The 13,810-nt window shown below is 38.3% G+C and overlaps 1 protein-coding gene across 1 annotated transcript in view; it reads left to right on the forward strand.

The window, feature by feature from the left end:
- The first annotated feature begins 1,271 nt into the window (after nt 1-1,271).
- The window catches only part of LOC121504468 (inactive ubiquitin carboxyl-terminal hydrolase 53-like), a 52,682-nt gene continuing 40,143 nt past the window's right edge, over nt 1,272-13,810 (forward strand). The window contains exon 1 of the mRNA XM_041779265.1: nt 1,272-1,717. The gene's annotated coding sequence lies outside the window, so the exon portion shown is untranslated. The remainder of the gene's footprint in view (nt 1,718-13,810) is intronic.

Consider the following 13,810-nt stretch of genomic DNA (forward strand, 5'->3'; position numbering starts at 1 on the left):
CATTTTTCAACTGATTTTAACTGCTTGTAACCCATTTTTGGGTCAATTTTCAGCTTTTCTTTTGCCTCTTTTACCAATTAATTAATTAATTTTCCCCCAAATTCACTGGGGCCCAGAAAGCTCTTTGATTAAAAAAGTACAATATGTCTTAACATAAATGGTTCTTTTGAAAATACTTAACTAAAATTTTTTTTCCCAATTTCTATTTTATAGCAAAAAAACATTACTGAAAAGCCATCATTGAACATCCCTGCTGGCATGTTGGTGATACAAGTGGTGTGGATCCTCAAATTCTGAGCTAAATTTTATTTCTAGAGCATCTTTTCATGCATTTATACAGCCCAAGGTGCTTCAAAAGGGGCACAAAGACAAACGGGAGTAACAACAGATCAGAGTTTTTTGTAATTACAAAGAGTTAAAACATGCTTTAGAAAAAAAGGTAAAAAAATAATCAGGAGAAACAAAATAGTGGGGTTAAAGCATTTTGAATCTATGACAGGCTTCACCATATCTACTATGAACGTTTCTTTTTCCTGCAGGAGTAGATGTTATTTCTTACACATCAATACATTTAAATTATGGTCCTATGTGCTCTTATAATTATATATCCCATATAATATGCCCTCTTGTGGAGGCAATCCAAACTACTTATTCTAATTAAAATCATTTTTCAAACTGAAAATGTCTCAGTCTGCTGTGAGCCTCGAAACAAGATGTGGAGCTGTTGCACACTCTGCTACAGAACAAGGGGAGAAAAGATTTAATTGTATGACTCCCCCATTGCTTTCTTTATATAACAGGATCAGGCAGATGGTGTTTGGGTAACAAGAGCCTTACATGACTTTCCTCTGCTCTCACTTGTTCATGATCACCACTGGTGTAATTGTCATTACATTCTTGGGGGTGTAACCATGCTGGTGAATGTTTAACACCCCTAAAAGAAGCATCTGTGATCATTGCCAAGTTTGCTGCTGCAATGCACACTTTGTTTGCTTTTGTATGCATGCGGATTAGTCAGAAAATGTAGTTTAATATCACTTATTTACTTTTTATCTGAAAGACAAAGGCGACTTTTGCAGGATTTTAAGTGCGCAGAAGATGTTTTATTGCAATAGGAGACTTGTAAAGTGGGCTGCAACCCCCTGCACCATGGAGCAACATTAAAGAGCCTGCCAGCAGAGTTGGCGCTCTGCAAATGTTGGAAGAGTGTGTCCGCGCGCACCTCTGCATATGTGTGCGCTCGCGCTGGTGCTGTGGCAGCGGTGTACAGTAGCATGGCAGACTGCAGTAAATACACTGTTGAAGAGGCGGGGTTTGACATCTCAGCTCTGAAAACATCTCTAATCCAGTATTTCAGGTGCCGAAGTCGACAGAGCGAGCATTGCTCACTACCGCCGCGCATCAGCGAGCTGCAGCAGAAACACACGCCTCTTTAAAAAAAAAAAAGAAAGAAACGGAATATAACACGAGTGGACGGAGGCGGCTGCTGGGTCCGAAGAGGGATTGTCGAGAGAAAACAACAAAAGCTAGAGAGAGTGAAGTTTCATCGGTGTAAAGAGCACACTTTTGTTCCTGGTCGGTGTTGTAATTTCCAAGTAGGTTTAAGCTGCGGCTCCTGCTGCTCCTCAGCACCTCCCCTCGAAACTCAACACAAATACTTCAACTCTTTCCCCCACTGGAGCATACTACAGCACTTTGACTTATTCTCCTCTTTAAGGTGAGCTACTCTTTCATTAAGTTTTAAATAAGTAGTTATTTAAACTTTTCTAGTGCCTGTTCTTGTCGTAGTAACGTAACGTGGGGCGGAAATGCCTCACCTGGAAACTCAGGTAAGTCGGACACCAGGTAGGCCTAGCTTTAGCTGCTTTAGTCGGTCGTATAGCTGTTGTTATGGCTTTTTTCGGTTATATTTTTAAATGTTTGACACACGTGCAGACTTTAAAATAATAGGTGTTTTTGCCTGTCGTTACCATGCTTTTGCTGCTGTACTTTTAAGTCGTCCATAGTCGTGTTGTTGTTGTTGACAGCTAACAAGCTAGTTGTCTGTCATAAAATATTTAAAATACGCCACTAGTGCAGAAAAGGAGGCTTAAATGACAGATTCCCTCGTATGTAGTTATTAACTCTACACAGTAACTCTTCAGAATGATAGGCAAGGAAAATATAAGTATATAAATGCAAGTTTCAGTCAGTTTCTTAAGTTAAAATGAACAGCTTCTCACTATTTTTTATAGTGTGCTGTCTCAGGATAAACAAGCAGAGTCTGAGCTTACTGCCAAGTCTGCTCTCATGCTTTGCCGTGGACTTTAAAAATCGTGTCTTTTTTGCACACCTTTTGAAATATTTAGACATAACATTCAGGTGCTCACCCATTCTGTGCACCCCTGGGTGGAAAGGCTTCTCCCACTTGAATTCCTCCCTGTGATATGAGACCCTAAAGCACAGTCAGTGCCGATGATGAAGCAGTGAGATCATCAGCCCTATTAACATCATGATGCACACTCATCTTTTAGGTTGGTGGCTGTGGAAGGTTTTCACCTTCAGGAGGACTGAGATGGCCAAGTCAGTATGGAGGCATGCAGGAGAACCAGTTTTGACCGCTGCAAGCCTTGTGTCACGTCTTTGTTAAAGAGTGTGACTTGGACTCTTAATGAACTAGATCAACATTGTGGCAGGTGATTAAAACATGACCTAGATACTTTGCCATGTAGTTTTTAGTTTTAAAGGGAGTTGATTTACATGTTGATAATACTAAAGAAAAGGGACGTAAGTGTTGGTCACACTTGATATTTATTGGCTTTTAAAAGTGAAGCCATTAAGGAAGCAATCAAAAGAACACAGAGGAGGATGTTGTATTTCAATCAGATTGTATTCAGGATGGGAAACCTGGAACATGTGCTTTTGTTCCCTTTCTTCCTCCCTTGGAAGCAGTAAGGAATAATGGGTGACTCAGCTCGGTGTGGGTGACCTGTTCAGTTTCACAGGCTTGAACGCGGTGACCGTACGCTGGAAAGGCGGCGAGCTTTTGAGCAGGAAGCCCACGCAGGAAACGAGCACTGCATTGTTGCCTGAAGGCTTTAACCATGTCTGCAGTCCGTAGAGAATTTAACAGTCCAGTTTCACTGTTATTTTAGGGTCCGAGCATGCAGGGTCACATTTTATTGCTGCTTCTTCTCGTTCATGCTGGGGCTACTTGTGCTGAGGCTTCTGTATTCTTCCTGGTGCTTCACCCGTCCCAGCCCCTAATTAAAATAAACAGTCTGACAGGAGAATTGTGGGTGTTAAATCCCAGAAAATTAGAACATAGTGTCCACAGTGGAGAGGAAATGTTGAGAGTGTGTGTCACAGCTTTATAAAAAGCAGATAAAGTGGAAGTTTAGGTCTAGGAGAGAGATGTCGGCTGTGATTAAAAGATGTGACTTCATTCCTGGGCTTGCCATGAGTCACACTTCTAAGAACTTTGCATGAGTAAAACCCCAAAATTGGAGCTTTTTTCCTTCTCGAGGCTATCTGTGTTGAGGAAATGTCAGTAATAGTCCACGAGTTAGGATTTGCCATGTCATAATGAATGAATTTCAGTAAAGTAAGGCACACTAAAGTAAAGTTGAGGCAGGAGGAGTTGTGCAGTCTTTAAAAAGTGCAGTATTTTGTAGCACAAACAATGCAAATGTGTTACCTTGCTCAGCGTTTTTATTCCATTCTTTGGAGTTTGCTTTCCACAAACACTGGCAGAACAGGAGAGCTTCAGAGGTGGGTCATGCATTATCATCTGTTAAAGAAAAAGTTTCACACAGTTTGTTTGCATCTTCATTTACTGCAGCAGCAGCCACCTTTAAATCAAGCTAGTTTTCTTTGCATTTGAAGTTAACGGTTTCCTTAACTTAAAAATATATATCTGTGTGGGCTGTGTACATGTAGGTGTGAAAGATCGGAGGTGGATTATTTTCTACTTAAAACGGGTCATGAGTTAAAGATATGACTCTATCACTCAACCTCTGTCACACATGTAACTTGTCTGCTTCCTCCTCAAGTAAGGTGGAATAGCCTAAGTCATGAAATATAAATAAGTTTAGTTAAAGAAGTGATAATGAATCATCCATTGCGTTCTTTGGAAGTTTGAGTTACTGTTAAACTTATCAGAGAGAGGATTATTTTGGCCACACAGCAGGCAATTCTTTAATCTTAGGAGTTTTAAGTGGGAGGCCACAGATACAACAAAAGTTTAAGCAATTTTTAGCATCATAATCCTCTGAACAACCTGGTAGATTTGGCTTGAAAACAAACCTCACTCCCTCCGTTTGTAGTGATGACTTCACGGTGGAGATTCCACAGGCACAGGATCTCAGATCAAACATGATTTACGAAGAAAAACTATTGATCGCTGTCTTCAGCTGGCTGTCCTGGTGTGTGTTCTGTTTTTCAGTGAGAAATGAATAAGGGAAATAAAGGCTTTTTTTGTTTTTCTGTCAGAGGCAGCTCAACCTGGAGTTGTAAATATTGCACCAGGAAGGCTCCAACTTGAGCAAGAGCAAGAAAGTAATTGTGTTGACACTGCAGACTTTATTATTATTTGGACAAATAAAATCTGTCAAGCATCAAATCTGCCCATGCCCCCCTGCATCACTGTGTCCAAACATTTTATACAGTTTAGACATTTCAAAAAAAAATCAGTGGCTGTGTGTTGAGAAATTACTCAAAAGGCATAGGCAGAAAAAAGTTGTTTACAAAAGCCTATCCTCCTTTTTTATCAAAGATAGTAACTTCCAGAAATGCAAAGAAACAACAGATAGGTCAAAAACCCCAGGAAGCCTCAAAAATAGCTTTACAAACTATTTTGTTACAAATAAAGTTTAAATTAATATCTGCAACATTCCAGAATTAACTCCAAGAACGTTTTTAGCTTTTTGTACAGTATCTTTACAAACACCCCTCAAATTATATTGACTCTGTTGAATTGAAAATAACTTTTGTACAGAGTCAGGGCAGTGTCTTTGGCTTTGCACCAAAAATTACTTGCATTGTTTTGTTGTAATAAAAGTAAAAAAAATAATAATTAAATGTGAATTTTAAAAAAGTGGATCCTGTGAGCATAGTACTCTTTATTAGTGATTTGTATGTCACATTTTTGCAGTTGTTATGATTGAAATTATGGTTGTTTAAAGCTGGTTTCCCACAATTCCACACAATAAGATATATAAGAAGGCTCACTTCTTATGAATAGCTGCATTAATTAATGCATTTACCATGCTAACTACTAATTTAATTTAATCTATTTACCGTACTTAAATGCTGCCAGTAACTAATCTACTAACTGTAACTCAAATGCTGTGAGAAGTCTCTCTGTGGTAAAATGCCTCACTTCAAATGTACATTGTATTAATCAGTTGTCTTACTGTCTATTCCATATAAATCATGTCACGTCTCTTCAGCATCCTTGCACCCTTACAACCATACCATCAATGCACACAGACTTGTATGTACTAGACATAATACCTACAAGAGCTTGTGCATATTAAAACATTTTTTTTTTGTATTTAATTTGTTAGTTTTTGTTCACTGAAAGAAAAGCTAACTGGACTCAAATACTTGAAAGCTGATTTTAGTTCTGATATAAGGAACAGTTGGAGAGCATTAGATTTAAATTTGGTCTCAGAAACTCTTTCAATGTCAACATCACAAATTTTGGGTTTAATAATACCATCACTGTCTTTTAGATTCCCCAAAAACATAAATTTAGTTTACTTAATATTTAAAGACAATTTATTGACATCAAACCAAGTTATGAGGTTTTCCATCTCCATTTCAACCCCCCAGAAAAGCTCTTTTAAAATCTTACCAGAGCAAAATAAACGTGTGTCTTCCGCAAATATTACGTATTTTTAAAAGAATCAGCAACATTGTAGATATTGATATAGAGAATGAACAGTATTGGACCAATCACTGATCCCTGTGGTATTCCACTGGACAACCTGACAGATGGTCATTAATTTGGACACACTGTTGTCTGTTTTCTATGTAGCTTTCAGCCAAGAATAAGTAATTCCTCGTATCCCATACATCTTCATTTTTCTTCATAATTGCCAGTGATTGATGGTATTGAAAGCTGTCTGCAGGTCAGTATACAAACTAATGGAATAGTCGACATTTTCATGAAAATTTGTGATTTCTTCCACCATTTATGGCATGTGCAGTGGTTATTTTTTCTCTGAATCTATACTGATTTTTAATTATGAACAGATTCAAAGTCAGACTGAAAGTCACCTAGTGCATAGCCAGTCTTAAGTGAGACAAAGTTAAGGAGAAAAAAGGAAATACACACTCAGTTTCAAGGCAGATTGTTGATAATCCAGCTTCACAAATGATATATTGATCTACATTAAGGAAAGAGTAGACAGTGCCTCAGTTTGACTTATAAAGTCGCTGAAAGTTGTACTGCATGCTGTGGCATATTGTTGTTTTCAAGGGAAAATTTGGTTTCAGGGCCATATAATACCTTCAATTATGCATTCTAGCACCAAAGAGATGTGATGGGGAGAGAGTTGTCCCTCTTCATTGTGGGTTTTAAGAAAAAGAACCTGTTGGCTAAATAAAACCAACAAAACCCTCTTTATTTACATCAAATTCTGTCTCTCTTTCAGTGCCATTCCCATGCTGTGCTTGTTTTCAAACATCTTAAGTCTCTGAATCAGCATGACTCAGTTTTCCACATAATTTGTCTGCTTCTTGTTTATTTTTTAAGACATGATACTTTACCACATAAGCTTACTAAAAAAAACGCCAACTTTAAAAAAAGGTGTAGCTTCCGTTGCTTCATATATGAGTCAGGTTAAACCTAATCCTTCATTATGGAAATTAGCTCATCAACAGTGAGTCAGAGATGTGGAGTAACAGGGGAAATACTCACTCTTGTCATGAAGGAGGATAATTGGATGTTGGGAAAAAGGTGGACTGTGTCTAGATTTGATTTGTAGAAAGGTGTAATGATGCACAATACTGTGAGGCAGGTTGTGTGTGTTTAAAAGCATCAAGATGCAGAGGGAGTCTTTTGATTTAGAGTTTTAGGAGAAAACCAGTAAACCAACTAATCCCAATGAAGGCCTCTTTATAGGAATTGAATTCTTCCTCTCATTTTGAGCTGTTCCCATGCTTTGCTTCTATTCTCACATCTTCAAGACACTGAATTTGCACAACTCAATTTCCCACAGATTGATTCATCAGAGCCTCTTGGCATCACCCTGCAGAGGACATCAATTGAATCATTCTTAATGAGGCTATCCATCAACAGATCACTAATTGATAAATTAAAGCATCCGACTCCCTGTGCCTTCACACCAGCATCTCACTGACTCCAGGCTTGTCCAAGGTGCTGATGCACAACACACTATTTAGCTGATTGCTCCAAGATGCTAGCCTTTGCATTTCCGACATGACAATGAGGGAAAAGAGTCAATCCTGGACTGTGCTCAGGTCTGACAAAGCCTTTGTTTAGAAAGGGAGACAGGACTTCCTGCACCGTGCTCCAGGGACAAAAAGTGAAACTTCTTTTGTTTAGCTTCTACTCAGATCTATACTGCCTTTTTTAAAATGCAGACAGAGTGATTGATAATCAGGAGATATATTTGATGCCTGGTTATTCTTCAAACATTTCTGACCTAAATAGTTCAAAGGCTTTTTACATCTGCTAAGACAACTGAATTGGCGTTTTGAGGCTGTTTAATCAGCCATTTGTCGGGAAGTTATCGGGTATTTCTGGTGTTTGTGTTGTTGTTAGTTTGTGTGCCTGTAAAGAAACTTTAGGAGAGTTCATGCAGAGTTGAAGACTGACAGTAAACCTACAGGGAGCTCTGTCTTTGCTCCGTTACAAAATAAAATAACAAAACAAAACAAATAAGATTTAAAGAGCAAGTCAGGTACTCTTATAAACTGGGACAAACACTCAGCTTTTCATGATGATTCATCAGAAATATAACATTTATTTGCTGCAGTTGAGAAGCAAGCCCTTTAGTCAACATATCAGTAATGAGAATATGTTAAACTTTGCAGCCTGTTGATCCCTGCCTCCATGACTACAGGCTTACAGAACACACCTTGAGATTTCTCTGTGAATGATATAGTCCTTGCCAGAGGCGGATTTTACTGTTAGGAAAAGGTAGGCAGCTGCCTGGGGCCCCAATATACCTACTAGGCTTATATATTTCCCTTGTCATTGATTAATATTGCCATTATAAAAATCCATATATGCTAAAATGACATCAGAGTACCTGTAAGTCATGAATAACTAATAACTGTCTCAGCCCTGGAAAAAAAAACAAAAAAACAGCCATTTTCATAGTTGGCACCCTCAGAGGGGTCTGGAGTTCTTCCAGGATATCCAGGATATTTAAGCACCAAACATTTATGTTCCTGCATTCTGGCCTATACTGTTACAAAATCAAGCATTTTCTGCACTGTGGAGGGAGTGAGTCACATAGATGTTGAAGTACTAGAGGTGATTCTACGATGAATCTGTTCTAGCAGATGGCCTATACATTCTATTTCCTCATTATCTGAGATCGTCCTGTAGAGCAGTGGTTCTCAACCTCTTTGAGTCCTGACCCTAAATGGGGTCGGGACCCCAAGGTTGAGAACGGCTGCTGTAGAGCATCCCTACATGACTGATAAATGGACTATAAAGTGCATTTTTTTTAACACAGATTATTTTGTTTATACAGATGAGATCCTATACGATTTTATAGCATTAACTCTTTATATGTTTTGTTTGAACTTCCTTAGCTATACGAGGGTTAAAAAGGGCAAGGACCTGGGCTTGCCTTGGGCTCCAAAATTTCTAAGACTGCCTCTGGTCCTTACCTTAAAAACTTGACACAAATGTTATACTGTATAACACAAGTCTAGTGTATTATGTTTAGTGCTTCTCTTTGATTTTGTCTCTCTTACCTCATTCAGATACTTACTTTCTCTGCAGTCATGACCCAGTGTACCTTTGCAGGATCAATAATTTCTTCTTATCCCTTATCAAATGCTTCTAATCTGTTGGTGTTACATGTAAGTGTGGCCTACTTTCTTCTATTTGCAGAGCTGGAATAATAAACCTGAGGTCATCAGGATTGGCTTTGTTAGGTGAATTAAACCCAGATAACACAAAGAGAACTTGAGCAAATCAGCCTGAGGAAGAACAACAACAGGCGTATTGGCTTGCTTTAGTTAATGATGTCAACCTGGCTGCAGGTCAGAAACGTGACCAGCCAGTTGAGTCATTTTCCTCATTTATGTTTAGAGGATGGAGTCAGGTTTTCAGCATGGATGAAATCTGTTTTCATGACCAGCAAATAAGCTCTTTGTTGAAAAAGTGTTAAAAGCAACAGCGTCGTTCATATTAGTATGGCCACCTGAACAGACATTGAACATCCTTTTCCTTTCTCACTGGTTAAATGCCATAAATGACATTCTAATCTCTCTCGATTGTGACTCTGCCAGTCCTTGTCTAAAAATGCGTGCCTATCCTGCAGTTCAAGCACAACATGGTGTCTGTCACATGATGTCAGCTGAAAGGTGTCATACCTAATCTGATAAGCCTTGATTTGTTTTTCTCTGTGGGGAGAAAGGATGTAAGCAAAGCCGCCCATAAGGGGGGAAAAAGGGGGAGAGTTTTCTGGGGCCAAGACAAACTGGGAGCCTTTCTTTCCCATTATTTTGTTTTTACCTAAATTGTTACCCACCCTATGAAAGCAACAAAATATAAAATGTATCTATTCATGCAGTAGTACAAATATAGCCTTTTTTGAAAATTAAAACCCCCTTTTGTTTAAACAGAATTACCTTTTATTGGTAATGCTATGTTAATGGTAAGTAATGTCAGCCTTCATAGCTTGGTCATAATGTGCAAAAACGTCAGAAAAGAAAGCAGAAAACCCAGGCAACTTAAATTGAAAAGAACTGAATATTTGTAAAAAGAGGCAAAAGCGCCAAAAATGGGTTAGAAGTAGCTAAAAGAATCAGCAAAAATGGACATAAAGTGGTAAATGTGAGCAGAAAGTGGCAACAGAAGGTTAAAAGGGGAAATATCTGGCAGCAGACCTCTATGATAGGGCATTCAGCAGCAGACCTCTGCACTGGGGTGATGACGTATTTACCCGAGCCAAAATTGCAGGACTTGGTCGAATATCTATCTTTTTTGTTCATAAAACTGTGCTGTAGTGTAAAATAGCCATGGATGTGTCCAAAACCACACACCCATTTCATTCTCCCTATCCATTATAAAGTGAGCAGCATATAAGTGACTGTATAGTGGTCTAAACTGCAAAACACAAAATGATTTTGGATGCTACTCCGGCCGCGTGAAATGACGTCATCGCCGTCTCACAATTAAAATGTTTATTATAAATGGCTCGTAGATTTGATATTTATTCAACCCCCCTAGTTATTTTTTGTTGCCTTGTCTATTTTTTGTTATCCAGTTGAACTGTTTCTGGTGTCTGTATTTCCTCATTGAGATTTTGTATTTTTCAATAATTGCAATAAAGTAAAAAAAAAAAAAAAAAAGCTTATAGATTTCCGTGACAACGGCTGAGGATCAAAATTAACGTTAGAAATTCACTTAAAACTGATACTGAACGTAACATATTTTCACAAAAATAAAAATAGTAATAGATAATTTTTTGTGTCTTTAGTGGTAAAATAGTATACATTTTGTTTGTATTATCACTTATTTTTGCATAAAGGTGATAGTATCATGTCTTGTAATCCTCATAGGGGAAAAAGTTACTCTGTTTTGAATCCTTAAAATTTTCTTACAGATTTAATACTTTGGTTAAAACCAACAAACACACAAAAGAAACCCAAAAAAGGCTTTAAAAAGTTTTTATGTGTTCCTGTGCTCCTCTTGTTCGTCCGTCATGTTTGAGAGCAGCATCTATCATTGCCCCAGTCTAGAGGTCCCTGGATCGGGTAATGTACGTTATCGCCCCAGTGTAGAGGTCTGCTGCTGAATGCCCCACCATAGAGGTCTGCAGCCAGAGGTCTGCAGCCAGTTGCTTGTCGAAATATCTGGCAAAAAATGTAAAAAAATGAGAATTCAGTGAAAAAACAGTGGCAGAAATTTGTTATATGTGGCAAATATGTTTCAAGTGTCAAAAACATGGCAAAAGCAGAAAGAATTGGTTAAGTGGCAAAAAATGGGCAAAGTAATGCAAAAATGGGATAAAAGTGCCAAATAAATGTGGCAGATTGGGTGTCAAGTGGCACATCAGTGGTAAAAAAAAAACACAAGAATGGTTTAAATCTGGCAAAATGGGCAAAATATGTTAAAAATAGGATAAAAATGCAAAATAAAAGTGGCAAAAAATAGGTGTCCAGTGGAAAAAATGGCAAAAAGGAGTACCAAAAATGTCCATAAAACATGGTGAAAAGGGGTTCAAAAAGTTGTATGAATAAAAAAATTCCAACATCAGAACCTTTTTAATAGTTTGACAAACTTTTAAGCTCCAAAATAAGTTAACTTTTAGCCAAAAGACAAACTGTTCCATCACACATGCATTGATATCATCAATAAATCTCTGGGAAGGCCTGGATGTAGGATGAAGCAGGGGCATTGTTTTTCAGTTCATAATAAAAAATGAAACAATCATTGAAGTAAGATTTGTTATATTTAAGTAAATGCAAAAATGATTGAAAAAAGTGCAAGTGCTTGAATTATTCACTGAAAAATAGTTCTCTTCCCCTTTAAGCCACACGGCCTAATCTTTCGAAATGATATCATTGATCTGTAGTCAGCATGTGCCAATTCTTGCTCTGGCTAAAATATAGCTGGAAGTAAGTGGGGTTGGCAGTTTTTCAAGTGGACCGTTGTAATGCAATAAAAATCTCCAGTCCCAGAAAGGCAGAGCCATATTTACTCTCACTGTTGTCAGCAAAGTCACAATGGAAAACATGCGTTGGCTTCATTCTTGATGCCGTCAAATTGACATTGAATAATGTGGACGTGTGGATGTGTGGTGTTGTTTTGTGCTTGCTGGCACGTTGATATGGAGGAGATGCTGGAGGGTCAATTTAGATGTGTGATGTCTAAAAATAGAGCTGTTGTGACTGTAGGAATTCTAATCCTTCTAAGAAAAATAAGGAATTACAATATTGGTAGGCAAAATTTAGGAATAAAAGCTATTAGAACTATTGTTTATCCATTGCATCAGATGCTATGCAATTGTGCAGGAGTAGATGTCCTTGCATGTTTTGATGAGTTTGCAGTGAAATGCAATGGTAGAACCAGTGAGGGTGTGTGATGGCTTTCATAAAGGTGGGCTGCATAGTTTAAGGAGTGTGTAGTTTTCCAATCTCCCTCCACCCTGGAAACTAATCTGAAAACAGCCACTCTTAAGCAACTTAAATGATTGCAACTCTACAGCAGGAGCATTCCATAGCAAAGTTCAGAGGCAGGAAGGTTAGCATGTTTACTTCAAGACTGTAAATACTAAACCTGAGGTTGCAACATTAACCTGCTTTCAGGTCTCATTGTTTCAACATCACCATGAATTGAGAATTCCTGAAATACCAGGACGGAAATGTTGTCCGACCTGTTTTGGCTGAAACTTACTGAGATCCTGGAGACTGTCACAAGAGGGAACTTTCATTGTTTGTGCAAAGTAGGGCAGTATTTTTTGTGCTCACACTGAAATACAAAAGGTTTGGGGTTTATTCTTTGAGGTTATTTCTTTAAGGTGTTAGGATGAATCACCACGTATCACACAGACTCTATGTTCTTTCTGCCTTCTTTGTAGTGCGGGAAGAAGATCTGCTTTGGCACAACTTTAGTTTTCTTTAAGTCAGAGAACAAACTTTAATAAAAAAAACAAGCATGACATAAAAGAATAACACAAAAAACACGTTACAACTCACATGCCTTGGCGCTTGCACCTCTCAGGGCTGATTCTATTAGATTAACCCAGACATAGCCTCCACTGGCTCACTCAGCACAAACATATTCATCCATCAAACCTCTCCAAGTAGACTGTGTTCAGTGCTGCTTTCATGTGTGCATGCTGCATATTCACTGCAGATTTTTGTTGCTCTTTCTCACAATATTGTTAAAGCTGTGAGTTCCATTTGAAGTGCATCTTTATGCCTTTGTTATGATGTCCTCATCTGCTCCTCTCGTGTTAGAAATGGGTCATGCCAGCACTCTTCTGCTGTTAAGAAAGGAATGACAATGCCTGAGGAACATAATAGAAACTTGAGGCTGTTTTTTATGTTTGCAAAAATGGTAAAATCTCAAGCAACAAATTGCTGACCAACAAGAATGGTCTGTGCTTTTATTTAGAGTTGCAACTGCAGACCTTGCTGTTAAAAACATATATAAACAGGGTTTTCTTGCATGCGGAAATTGATGCTTTACAACAGGCCAACAGCTGTATATTAAGTTAGTTGTTCAGCAGAATATTAATAGATTTCTAGGTACTGTAATTTAAAAGTTTCTGATTGAAGTTTCTCAAATGTAACACATGATTATAGCTTGTGTCAAATCCATACTGTAGCCTTCAACATAGGTTTGTGTAGCCCCCAAACTATGCCAAATGCAACCACAACATAAAACAATGCAGATCACAAACGCTGTGATTGGTCTGCTGGGTTGCAGCGTGTGACCTCCAGTCTTTGAGTAATGACTACAGGCTAAGTTGGTGTATAGTGGCCTGAGATTTATAGCTGCAGATGACTACCATCGGTCAAATATAGGTGCCAACATAGGTGCTTTTTCTCGTCCATGTCCCAGTGGCTGAACAAGTGCACAAAATTCCTGCCGTCTGGCTCAAGTGAATCA

The sequence above is a fragment of the Cheilinus undulatus genome, linkage group 22 (genome assembly GCF_018320785.1).
Source record: "Cheilinus undulatus linkage group 22, ASM1832078v1, whole genome shotgun sequence".
NCBI classification, from domain to species: Eukaryota; Metazoa; Chordata; class Actinopteri; order Labriformes; family Labridae; genus Cheilinus; species Cheilinus undulatus.